The 13,392-nt window shown below is 41.5% G+C and overlaps 1 protein-coding gene across 6 annotated transcripts in view; it reads right to left on the bottom strand.

The window, feature by feature from the left end:
• The window catches only part of tank (TRAF family member-associated NFKB activator), a 64,712-nt gene that overhangs the window by 17,566 nt on the left and 33,754 nt on the right, over nt 1-13,392 (bottom strand). Inside the window, exon 1 of one of the 6 annotated variants that reach the window (XR_006310010.1) lies at nt 7,357-7,422. The exons of the other annotated variants lie outside the window; for them this stretch is intronic. The gene's annotated coding sequence lies outside the window, so the exon portion shown is untranslated. Of the gene's footprint in view, nt 1-7,356; nt 7,423-13,392 lie in introns of those variants that run through there. 6 annotated transcript variants of the gene reach the window in all.

Raw genomic sequence — 13,392 nt, forward strand, 5'->3', positions numbered from 1 at the left:
AGCTAATAAATTACCCCAATCCTGTATGATCCAACTCTGCGAATTAATCTTTTATGCAGCACCTTATCAAATGCCTTCAGACGTCCAGATATATTACATCTACACAATCCCCATTCTCCACTTTGCTTGTTACATCTTCAAAGTTGCAAATTACTCAAACATGATTTGCCCTACATAAAACCATGCTGACTCTAATGAATAGTGTTTTGACTTTCCAATTATCCTAATTGATTCTAACACTTTCCTGACAACAGATATTAAACTAACTGGTCTGTAATTCCCTATATATTGCCTCTCTCTCTTTTTGAATAAGGGCATTGCATTAGCATTTTTCCAATCCACTGGAACTTTTCCCATTGGAATATTGTAACCAATGGATTCACTATCTCCACCGCCCCTTCCTTTAATACCCTATGATGTAGGCCATCAGGCCCGGAGGACTTGTCTGCCCTCAATCCTAATTGTTTGCTGAGTACCTTTTCCCTATCGATGGTGATTGTTCTAAGTTCTACCCTTTCTATTGCCTCTGACTTGCCTATGTTATGGACCAGGCCAGACCCCCTCAAAATATTTCAAGAAGGTAGCCCCAGACCCTGCCTTTTCTAGTTGTATTTAGCAGGGGTAGAGTGAATATTCCAGGAGTGATGCAGCTGGCCCAACCACTCCATTTTAATCAAAACAGAATTTATTTATTCATAAACCAAAGAGAAGAGAATATAGAACGACATAACTTATCTGAAAATCCCATCCACTCTATCACAACTTAATGATGATGTTCTGAATACTTGCATCATTCCCATAAACACCCCCTTGGCAAAAAAAAAAGTAAAATCACACACAGGTTCTTACAGGAGAGATGTCAGCGAGAGAGTCAGCCAGAAAACCTCTGTTGAGTCCGGGAACCTTTTCCCACCAGAGTTTTCTTTGACCAGCAGTTCCAAACTGACTGCTTGCTAAAACCAGACCAAACCAAACCCTCAGCTGGGAGAACTGGCCACTCCCCTTTCATCGTACAAGTGTTTTAAAAAAATTACTTTAAAGCCTTCTCATAGTTCCATACATATTGGAACCTATGTCTTTACGACCCCTTTTGAAAAAAATCCAACGATAATGTAACCTTGTTAAAGGAGCAGCATCTCGCACCCATTCCAATAGGAATTGTACTATTGTCCTCCACCATGAAAACTGAGGCATCTCTGTCATTTCAGTGTTCCCCACTATTAACTCTCTGGTTTCATCTTCCAAGGGACCAACATTCACCTTAGCGGCTCTCTTCCCTAGTGAAGCTTTTGCCAGCCTTTTTGATACTTTGTCATGGGTTTCTTTTGTAATTTATCTAGCTCTTTTTATTAATTTAGAATCCCTCTGTTTATGTATGAAAGTTTCCCAATCTTCCTGCCACTGGCCTTTGCAATATTGTATACCTTAGTTTTTGACTTTATATTGCTCTTGACCTCACTGTTTGGCCATGTATGGTTTTTATCTCCCTTACCATCTTTCTTCCTCACTGGGATATATTGTAGTTGTGAGGAATTAAGTAGCTCCTTAAACATCTGCCACTGCTCATCCAATGACTTACCTTTTAGACTTCCTGCCCCAATCTACTCTGGCAAATCTGTCCTCATGCCTATGTAATTTCCTTTGTTTAATTCCAGAACACCAGTATAGGAGTACACTTTCTCACCCCCAAACTGAATTTTGAATTCTATCATACTGTGGTCACTACTCCCTACAGGATCCTTAACTATGATGCCATCAATTAATCTCTCCTCATGACACAATACCAAATCTAGAGTAGCCTGCTCCCTGTTTGGTTCCATAACATACTGCTCCAAGAAACAATCTCTAATTCAATGAACTCTGCCTCCAGAACTTTTGGAAAAATTTAAGGATAAAAGCACAAGACGGTTTAGTTGGAATTTATTGTTACAGCCATTCAGTTTGAACATTATACACGTGGCAGGACAAGAGAACATAATTAGCAATGTGTCATCACGACTTTGATGAAGGAAGACAGGTTTTTGGTGGCAGAACAATTGAGCTAAGATGGACTGCAGCATTGAAGGTTTGCATGCTTAGATTTAATTTATTGCATATACATACGTATGTATAACATAGCATGCTATTAACATGAGACTAAAGTCTTTGAACATGAAGCCATCTTTGTTTACTGATGATTGGATTTTTTTAAAGGGGGAGGTGTGATGATATGTGTCTTTAAGAGGGATTTATTATGTTCTGTTTGTCTCAAAGACAGGTGTTGTAAACCTGGTGCTGAGGTGTCTGCTTCATTGAAAGCAGAGTAATTAGCTTTGGGGTTTTAAAAAATTAGACAAAAGAAGCATGAATGGGTGGAGTCAGCTCACACAGATCCAGGGTTTTAGTTTTGCTTTCAGTTGTTGAAGTTGGGGTGTTAGGAGTTGAAGCTGCTAGATACAGCTCTCTATCTGCTGCTGCTAAAAGCTTGAGTTCTCTGCTTTTAGACTCATTCTGTCAGTGTTCCTTCTCCTTCACTGGAGGGGAGACAGCAAGTGAGCAAAATCTGTTTTAGCACTTTAGCTCAAGACAAGGTACTACACCACAGGAATAGGAATGGCAGCATACCATAAGAAATAGCTTAGGTCTGCATGAGTAATAACGGCTTTATCTCAATTCAAAGAACACTACCAGGAGCACTGATATCTCACAGGGATGGCACCACGCCATAGGTCAGGTGTTAGCATAGCATTAATATCAGTGGACTAGTAATCCAGAACCCTGGACTCTAATGTTCTCGGGATTTGGATATAATCCCACCATGCTGACTGGTGAAATTTTTATTCAGCAAAAAAAACTAATGGCAACTGTGCAATTACCAGCAAACTAATGTCTGCTAATGCCCTTCAGGAAAGGAAACTGCTTTCCTTACCTACTCTGGTAACTCCAAGCCCTTGGCAATGAAGTTGATACCTAACAGACTTTGAAATAAGCCACTCAGTTTCAGGGCAATTAGGGATGTGGAGCAAATGCTACCATCGGCAGTTATGCACACATTCCATCATCACATTTACATAAAACATTCCTCAATTAGGGGGACCACACACAAGGAAGAGCGCTATAACACACAAGGAACAGCTCTATAATCACACAAGGGATGGCTCTATACCACACAAGGAATGGCTGTATAACCACACAAAGAATGCCTCTATACCACACAGGAGATGGCTCTATACCACACAAGGAATGCCTCTATAACCACACAAGGGATGATTCTATGCCACATAAGGAATGGCTCTATAACCACACAAGGAATGGCTCTATAACCACACAAGGAATGGCTGTATAACCACACAAGGAATGGCTCTATAACCACACAAGGAATGGCTGTATAACTACACAAGGAATGGCTGTATAACCACACAAGGAATGGCTGTATAACTACACAAGGAATGGCTCTATAACTACACAAGGAATGGCTCTATAACCACACAAGGAATGGCTCTATAACCACATAAGGAATGGCTGTATAACCACATAAGGAATGGCTCTATAACCACACAAGGAATGGCTCTATACCACACAGGAGATGGCTCCATATCACACAAGGAACGGCTCTATACCACACAAGGGACAGCTCTATGCCACACAAGGAATCCCTCTAGACCACCGGACCATAAGACGTAGGAGCAGAAATTAGGCCATTCAGCCCATTGAGTCTGCACCGCCATTCAATCATGGATGATAAGTTTCTCAACGCCATTCTCCTGCTTCATCCCTGTAACCTTTGATCCCCTTGATACTCAAGAACTTATCTATCTTAAATATACTCAATGACCTGGCCTCCAAAACGTTCGGTGACAGTGAATTCCACAGATTCACCACTCTCTGGCTGAAGAAGTTTCTCCTTATGTCTGTTCTAAAAGGTCTTCCCTTTACTCTAAGGCTGTGCCCTTAGGTCCTAGTCTCTCCTACCAATGCAAACATCTACTCTGCCCAGGCCATTCAGTAATCTGTATGTTTCAATTAGATCCCCCCTCATTCTTCTAAACTCCATCGAGTATAGTCCTCAAACATTCCTCATATGTTAAGCTTTTCATTCCTCTGAAACCTCTCCAGGCCCAGTACGTCATTCCTGAGATATGAGAACCAAAACTGCACACAATACTCCAAACGTAATCTGACCAGAGCATTACAGAGGCTCAGAAGTACATCCCTGCTTTTATATTCAAGTCCTCTCAAAACAAATACCATCATTGCATTCCCCTTCCTAACTACTGACTCAACCTGCATGTTTACCTTGAGAGAATCCTGAACTAGGACTCCCAAGTCTCTTTGGAATTTTCTCTCCATTTAGAAAATAGTCAATGCCTCTTTTCTTCCTACCAAAGTGCATGACCTCACACTTTCCCACTTCTTTACCCAATTTCCCACCTGTCCAATTCCTTCTGCAGCCTCCCCGTCTCCTCAAAGCTATCTGTCCCTCTACCTATCTTTGTGTCAACTGCAACCTTAGCCAGAGTGCCCTCAGTCCCTTCATCCAGATCATTGATATACAAAGTGAAAACGTATAGTCCCAACATTGAGCCTTGCATAACACCACTTGTCACTGGCTGCCATCCTGAGAAAGACCTTTTAACCCCACTCTCTGTTTTCTGCCAGACAGCCAAATTTCTATCCAGGCTAGCACCTTGCCTGTGATACCATGGGCCCTTACCTTATCAGTAGCTTCCTGTGCAGTACCTTGTCAAAGGCTTTCTTGAAGTCCAGGTAGATAACATCTATTGGCTCTCCTTGGTCTAACCTGCTTGTTACTTAAAGTGATAAAGTCATAGAGATGTACAGCACGGAAATAGACCTTTTGGTCCAACTCGTCCATGCCGATCAGATATCACAACCCAATCTAGTCCCACCTGCCAACACCCAGCCCATATCCCTCCAAACCCTTCCTATTCATATACCCATCCAAATGCCTTTTAAATGTTGCAATTGTACCAGCCTCCACCACTTCCTCTGGCAGCTCATTTCATACATGTACCACCCTCTGCGTGAAAACGTTTCCCCTTAGGTCTCCTTTATATCTTTCCCTTCTCACCCTAAACTTATGCCCTCTAGTTCTTGACTCCCCCACCCCAGGGAAAAGATTTTGTTTATTTATTCTATCCATGCCCCTCATGATTTTATAAACCTCTATAAGAGGTTTATGTGATGTGGTATAACATCATTCTTTATGATGCAGCCTGCGGCACTCCAGGGAAAATAGCCCTAGCTCATTCAAATTTTCCCTGTAGCTCAAATCCTCCAACCTTGGCAACATCCTTATAAATCTTTTCTGAACCCTTTCAAGTTTAACAACATCTTTCCGATAGGAAGGAGACCAGAATTGCACGCAGTATTCCAACAGTAGCCTAACCAATGTCCTGTACAGCCGCAACATGACCTCCCAACTCCTGTACTCAATACTCTTACCAAATGCCTTCTTCACTATCCTATCTACCAGCAACTCCACTTCCAAGGAGCTATGAACCTGCACTCCAAGGTCTCTTTGTTCAGCAACATTCCCCAGGACCTTACCATTAAGTGTATAAGTCCTGCTAAGATTTGCTTTCCCAAAATGCAGCACCTCACATTTATCTAAATTAAACTCCATTTGCCACTTCTCAGCCCATTGGCCCATCTGATCAAAATCCTATTGTAATCTGAGGCAACCTTCTTTGCTGTCCCCTACACCTCCAATTGTGGTGTCATCAGCAAACTTACTAACTATACCCCTTATGCTCACATCCAAATCATTTAAATAAATGACGAAAAGTAGAGGGCCTAGCATCGATCCTTGTGGCACTCCATTGGTCACAGGCCTCCAGTCTGAAAAACAACCATCCACCACCACCCTCTGACTTCTACCTTTGAGCCAGTTCTGTATCCAAATGGCTAGTTCTCCCTGTATTCCATGAGATCTAACCTTGCTAATCAGTCTCCCATGGGGAACCTTGCCGAACGCCTTACTGAAGTCCATATAGATCACATCTACTGCTCTCCCCTCATCAATCCTCTTTGTTATTTCTTCAAAAAACTCAATCAAGTTTGTGAGACATGATTTCCCATGCATAAAGCCGTGTTGACTATCCCTAATCAGTCCTTGCCTTTCCAAATACATGTACATCCTGTCCCTCAGGATTCCCTCCAACAACTTTCCCACCACTGACGTCAGGCTCACTGGTCTATAGTTCCCTGGCTTGTCCTTACCACCTTTCTTAAACAGTGGCACCACGTTTGCCAACCTCCAGTCTTCCGGCACCTCACCTGTGACTATCGATGATACAAATACCTCAGCAAGAGGCCCAGCAATCACTTCCCTAGCTGCCCACAGAGTTCTCGGGTACACCTGATCAGGTCATGCGGATTTATCCACTTTTATGCATTTCAAGACATCCAGCACTTCCTCCTCTGTAATAAGGACATTTTTCAAGATGTCACCATCTATTTCCCAACATTTTATATCTTCCATGTCTTTCTCTACAGTAAATACTGATGCAAAATACTCGTTTAGTATCTTTCCCATCTCCTGCGGCTCCACACAAAGGCCGCCTTGCTGATCTTTGAGGGGCCCTATTCTCTCCCTAGTTACCATTTTGTCCTTAATGTATTTGTAAAAATTCTTTAGATTCTACTTCACCCTATTTGCCAAAGCAATCCCATGTCCCCTGTTTGCCCTCCTGATTTCTCTCTTAAGTATATTCCTACTGCCTTTATACTCTTTCTCCATGGCTCTATACCACACAAGATTGGCACTATACCATACAAGAAATCGGACTATACCACACAAGGAATGGCATGATGCTGCAGCACAGGGAATGGCTCTTTAACACATCATTAATGGAAGATTCCAGTTCATAAAGAATGATGTTATACCACATCACATGGAAAGGCACTGTACCTCTCCACAACCAACGCCACTGGGTCAGTGACAGAAATGCCAGTCCTCGTGGTACTCCTGGCATGGACCCCTGACCCGAGCATAATGTGACACCTTGTCTACTGTTGTGGACATTTAGGTTTACATTCTATTTGGCTCTTTGGTTGCTGCTTGCCTTAGTTGGATTGTTTTGCATTGAGTGCACAAAATCCCTCAGATTTAACTGTCCAGCACTCAGCCTGGAATCACCCAAACATCTGACCAGACTATTGAACTTCAAAATCTAAACCCATTGATATTGAATGGAAATATTAAATATGATCACCCAAATTAGGCATGAACGAATGTAAATCATGTCTATTATATTCTTTTTAGACCCAAAACAACATGATAATAGTACAAGACTTTCTTTTAGAAATGACAGCAACTTGCAGTTGATGAAGTGGCAACAGAAAAATGTTTACCTTTTAGAAATTTTTGACACCAAAAACGGAGAGCTAGTAGCTTTATGTCTTCTAGTACAACACTTGTTACCAGTGATACAGCAACATGAGAACAAGGGCATGTGAAGGGCACCACCGAAATTATTTCTTAATTTCCCTCCAGCAGATGGGGTTCAGCACCATTTATTCACAGTACTGAGAACAGTGTTTGTCTCCTTCAGGTCTTTGCACAGAACACAGCAACATAGATTAATTAAGCTTCCTCAATGCCAGCAGAACATAAATATTAAACCTGCTCTGTTACACCAATTATTTCTATTTAAGTATTCAGAATCTGCAAGTATAAAACGTTAGCCTTGACAATCAAGGCTCTATGATAGATGCCAAAAGCCCATTACTGAACTGAATCACCTTGAACACTTTAAAATTGAAAAGAACATTCTCTTTTAAAATATTAAATTGAAGAATTTCAATATGTTTCAGCCTCACTTACCCAAGTCTAATGGTTTTCCAAATAATGATATGCAGGGACTGCATTGCATTTATTATCATATCAACCACTGCCTGACTTAAAGGCAACATGCAGTAGAGTGAAACAGGGAGCACTCGAATTGAATGTACACTTATACAGAAATTACATGAGAAGTGGATATTTTTGTTTCAAAGCAAACAGGTCCTTGAACTAGGAGAAAGTGAGGACTGCAGATGCTGGAGATCAGAGCTAAAAATGTGTTGCTGGAAAAGCGCAGCAGGTCAGGCAGCATCCAAGGAGCAGGAGAATTGATGTTTCGGGCATGAGCCCTTCTTCCTGAAGAAGGGCTCATGCCCGAAACGTCGATTCTCCTGCTCCTTGGATGCTGCCTGACCTGCTGCACTTTTCCAGCAACACATTTTCAGGTCCTTGAACTGCCAGGTTTAACTATTTGGATTGTTTATGAGCTCCATAATCTTAATATTTTTATTCGATATGAAGCAGGTTCTCAGGTACAGCATGCACAAGAGGAGCACAACTTAAGAATCAAGTCAGTGATCAGTACAAAAGCTAAACAGTGTAAGACCATTGGCAGGTGTAAAACTAGTTCAGTGTGAACTCAGACCTTAAAACAAAGAGGTAGTGCAATTAATTTCCTCTAAACGATACAAAAAGGCAATCTGGTCTGGAATTTAAATTGCATTTGTTACAAGAAACTTCTCCAAGGCCTCTAGGATAATATAGTGAACATAAGAAACAGGAGTAGGAGTAGGTAATTTGGCCCCTCAAACCTGCCTCACTATTCAATAAGATCATGGCATTAAAGCATATGAGTTGATTGAAGATGGCAACAGGCTCAAGTATGAAGCCCCCAGAATTGAATAACCTGATGGTACTCATTAACTCATTGCCAATGTCTTTTTGAAATGTACTCAAATATGCGTTGCCGACTTCTGGAGAGAACAGAGAGACTTGGAAGAATCCAAAATTGGACAAAAGACAGATGGATCAGCTGTTTTTAGGAAGGCCTGAACAAATTAGCATTAGGACACTTGTCTATTACATAGAACATCCCGAAGCTGCTACAGCTAATAATTCTACATTTAACGGTATTAGAAATCGAGAAGCTCTGAAGAAGGGTGACTGGACCCAAAACGTTAAGACTGATTTCTCTTCACAGATGCTGCCAGACTTACTGAGCTTTTTTCCAGCAATTTCTGATTTTATTTGTGATTTAAAGAAGAAGTTATTCAAAGTGAGGACAAGCTCAGCCAGGTGAAGGAGGGTGGTGGTGGATGGGGGATGTCCAGTCCAAGGAAGAAGCAGAGAGTCTGATGAGGGATAAACGTGCAGAGGGAAACGCATGTCCATGGTGAAGAGGAGGTGGCTAGGACCAGAAAATTGGAAATTATGAAACTGACGTAAAGCATCAGAAGAATCACAAATGTAAGTGAGAAAAGACTGGACAAGGGGAGAAAAAATAGAATCATGATAATAAAAAATAAGTTCAGTTGGGCAGGAACAGGCTGGAATGATGGGCCTGCCAAGACAGTCCTACTGGTATACTTCTTTTAATCAAGTCTGCTATATTTGCTGTTCACAATACAGTCTCCTCTACATTGGCAAAACCAAACACAGATTGGATGACCTCTCTGTCCTTAGGAATGACACCAGTCTGCCAGCTGCTGACCATTTCAATAAACCACTTTGCTTTCATGTCAACATTTCTGTTCTGATCCTGCTGCAATGTTTCTATGAAGTTCAACACAAACTGAAAGAACAACACCTAATTTTCTACTTAGGCATTTCACAGCCTAAAGGATTCAATATTGAATTCTGCATCTTCAGAGCATGACCTCTGTTCTCCATTTTTCTTACAATCCCCCACCCTCCCCTGATCATGTCTTAGTTGCGTCTTGTTGACTTTGCTCTCTGATCAGCGGACTCATTTTCTCCTTTTCACACCTTTATTTATACCTATTTTACATCTCTATTTCTCCTTTATTACCATGAGCACTGCCTTTGTTATTTGTTCTAGGCACCTTCACAATCTGTTCCACTTGTTCCTCCCTGTCGGTCAATGCACAAAAACTATCATTTTTGGGATATCTGTTTGGCATGGATGAGTTGGACCAAAGGGTCTGTTTCCATGCTGTACATCTCTATGCCTCTATGATTTCCATCCCCCTCCAGTTCTGAAAAGGTCATATGAGATTTGAAATGTTAACTCTGTCTCCAGTATTTTTAGTTTTTATGTCAGATTTCCAGCATCCGCAATATATTGCTTTTATTATGATTGCAGATTTGAGTCTCAATGAATGTAAATTTTAAAATCTATTTGTAAATGTTAAAGAACACGAAACATTATTGGCTGCCCCATTACCTACATCTTAATCTTACCAAAATTCTACATGCATTCACAACCTTTAATAGAATTTCAGTGCCCCCTGTTGTAATTAGTAAGTAACTGCTTCACAGTCTTCACAAAGCCATGACTCATACAGCACAGAAACAGACCCTTCAGTCCAACCAGTCCATGCTGAACATAACTCCAAACTAAACTAGTCCCATTTGCCTGCTCCTGGCCTATAATCCCTCCAAACTTTTCCTATTCATGTATGTGGATAGTGCTGAAGGATGTTGTAGGTTACAGAAGGACATAGATCAGCTGCAGAGCTGGGCTGAGAGGTGGAAAATGAAGTTGAATATGGAAAAGTGTGAGGTGATTCACTTTAGAAGGAGCAACAGGAATAAAAACTGCTGGGCTAATGGTCAGATTCTTCGTCGTGTAGATGAGCAGAGAGATCTCAGTCTCCACGTACATAGCTCCCTGAAAGTTGCCATGCAGGTTGATAGGGTTGTTAAGAAGATATATGGTGTGTTAGCTTTTATTGGTAGGGGGATTGAATTTCAGAGCCATGAGATCATGCTGCAGCTGTACTAAACTCTGGTGTGGCCGCACTTGGAATATTGCGTGCAGTTCTGGTCACCACCTTATTAGGAAGGACGTGGAAGCTTTGGAAAGGGTTCAGGGGAGATTTACTAGGATGTTGCCTGGTATGGAGGAAAGGTCTTACGAGGAAAGTCTGAGGGACTTGACGCTGTTTTCATTAGAGAGAAGAAGATTGAGAAGTAACTTAATTGAGACATATAAGATAATCAGTGGATTACAGAGAGTGGACAGTGAGAGCCTTTTTCCTCAGATGGTGATGGCTAGCATGAGGGGACATAGCTTTAAATTGAGGGGTGGTAGATATAGGACAGATGTCAGAGGTAGTTTCTTTACTCAGAGAGAAGGAGGAGCTTGGAGCGCCCTGCCTGCAACAGTCATAGACTTGCCAACTTTAAGGGCATTTAAATGGTCATTGGATAAATGTATGGATGAGAATGGAATAGTGTAGGGTAGATGGGCTTCAGATTGGTTCCGAAGGGCCTGTAATGCACTGTAAGGTTCTATGTTCTATCCAAATGTCTTTTAAACATTGTAATTGTACCCTCATCCACCACTTTCTCAGAAAGCTCATTCCACACGTGAACCACCCTCTGCGTCAAAAATTTGCCGCTTATGTCTTTTTTAAATCTCTCCTCTCAACTTAAAAATGTGTCCCATGGTCTTGAAATCCCCCATCCTCGGAAAAAGGCAACTACCATTAACTCTATCTATACTTCTCATGATTTTATAAACTTCTATCAGATTGCCTCTCAACCCCCTACACTACTATAAGTCCTAGCCCATCCAGCCTTTCTTTATAACTCAAACCTTCCATACCCAACAACATCCTGGTAAATCTTTTCTGAACCTTCTCTGGCTTGATTATATCCTTCCTATACCTCAGGCACTTCAGGTGGAATTAGCCACTGGGACAGTGGAACAACTGTCTTGGTGGCTAATCACTGGATTAATGTTGATCATAGAATCGTTGAATGGCTACAGCACAAAAGGAGGCCCTTTAGACCATGGAGTCTGTGTTGGTTGCTTGCCATTCCCCAACTCTTACTCTGTAACTCTGCAATTTTTTCCATTTAAGGTACTTATCTAATTCATTTTTGAAACCTAAGCTTAAGCTGCCTCCACAACACTCTCTGACAATGCATTCCAGATCATAACCACTGATAAAAACTCTTTCCTCATATCGCCTTTGGTTCTTTTGACAGTCAGTCACCTTAAATCTGTGCCCTCTGGTTCTTGATCTTTCCATTAATGGGAACAATTGTTCCCTACCTACCTTGTCTGGACTTCCTTATGATTTAGAAAATCTTGATCAATTCCCCTCTCAACCTTCTCTTCTCCAAGAAGAAGAACCCCGGTTCCTACAATCCAGCCACATAACTGTAATTTCTCAGCCCTGGAACCATTGGTGTGAATCTTTTCTGCACTTTCCTTGGAGCCTTCACATTCTTCCTAAAGTGTGGGGCTCAGAATAGGATGCAATACTCCAGGTGAGATCAAACCAGTGTCTTACAAAGGCTCACCATAATTTCCTTATTAATGTACTCTATACCTCAATTTATAAAACCCATGATCCGATGTGCCATTTCAACTGCTTTTTCAACCTGCCCTGCCACCTTCAGAAATTTGTGCATGTAAACCCTCAGGTGCATGATTATAATGGCCACACTTTTAAAGGTGTTTTTTCAGAATTATAGAATGAAATGGGAGCCCTTTCAGCCCACTGTTCTTCTGCCAGCTCCTCAGAGGTCATAATCAGTCATTGTTACCCGACCTTTATTCCTCATAGCTCTGTATGTTTCTTCCCTGCTTCAAGTTGGGCTGGTCTCCCATTAGAGAAAGAGAGAGAGAAGACTGATGGTGGTTTCACCTGAGGGTCACCACACTTCAGGCGAGCGGAGAGATTGAGAACTCACGCTATTTGGCATCACTCCGTATAGGAAACCAGCCATCCAGCCAATCCATCCTCCCTCTTCAAGTATTTATCTGAATAAAAGCTTCTGAATCTGCTTCCTTCTGCTTTTTGGAGAGTGGATTCCAGATCATATTAACTTGCTGCATAAAAAAAATTCATATTGCCTCAGGTTCTTTAATTGGTCCCTTTTGTTAGTCCAATGCCACAGTAAACAGCTTTTTTACGGTTACTCTATCAAAATCCATTATGCGTGTGAAGATCTCAATGACCTCTGCTCTGAGGAGAGCATCTCCAACATCTCTAGTCATTATATGTAAAATGCTGACAAAGTACCAACAGGCTGTATCAATTCCATAAATATTCTTTCCTCTAAAAACTACAAAAGGACATCAACACATGCCATGACTTGAGACATATAATTTGAGTCAGGAAAAGGAAGTTTACAGTTCAATTTCCAATTGTTTACTGAATTGGAGAAGGGAAAAAGGGGAGAAAAATAACTCTCAGTGTACAGCACTTTCCAGTGACCTCGACTTGAGCAAGATATCAGGTCAGAAGTGAAATAACTCTACAAAAGGCTAGTGTCCTGTCACCAAGTCACCCTTTACACATAGAAAGTCCTTGACAATGATCCAACTCCTTCAGAGCCAGCTCTCAGAGTAGCAGAATCTCTGACACTCCTGTTTCTATCTGTCAGCCAGGGTTCCTTGATTGAACCAG

Source organism: Chiloscyllium plagiosum, chromosome 43 (genome assembly GCF_004010195.1).
Source record: "Chiloscyllium plagiosum isolate BGI_BamShark_2017 chromosome 43, ASM401019v2, whole genome shotgun sequence".
Lineage (NCBI taxonomy): Eukaryota > Metazoa > Chordata > Chondrichthyes > Orectolobiformes > Hemiscylliidae > Chiloscyllium > Chiloscyllium plagiosum.